Source organism: Amblyomma mixtum, chromosome 1 (assembly GCF_055824585.1).
Source record: "Amblyomma mixtum isolate Tamu chromosome 1, ASM5582458v1, whole genome shotgun sequence".
Taxonomy (NCBI): domain Eukaryota; kingdom Metazoa; phylum Arthropoda; class Arachnida; order Ixodida; family Ixodidae; genus Amblyomma; species Amblyomma mixtum.
In genome coordinates, this window is record NC_143012.1 from 234,838,528 (window position 1) to 234,838,939 (window position 412).

A 412-nucleotide genomic window follows, 5' to 3' on the forward strand; every position below is an offset into this window, starting at 1 on the left:
CGCCTGCGCGGGATCAGGAGTAGTGATTTTCTCGGTGGTTGTTGTTGCAGTTTTCTTTTATCGATGTTCTACTTGAGCGAAGAATTCGTCCCCAAATCGAAGAAGCGTGTTCTTCGTGCTCTCAGGATGTGCCGCATCGATAAAAAAAAAAACAAAAAAAAAGCGGCGTTCGAGTTGGGCCAGGAAGTTTTTCGGCCAAGCCTACACGCCCCGCACGCAGGCAGTAACGACTGGAACAACTTTGCGATTGATGGAAAGGTTTGTATGGCTCTAACGCTAATCACACTGCCTGCCCGCTAACGCGTTAACGACCTTAGCGCTGGATATTTCGAAGAAATTTATTTCATTATCGAGACCATTGGAACTGCTGTTCAAGGTCGAAAAGGAGAGAAGGCGGCCACCTAAGCTTTGT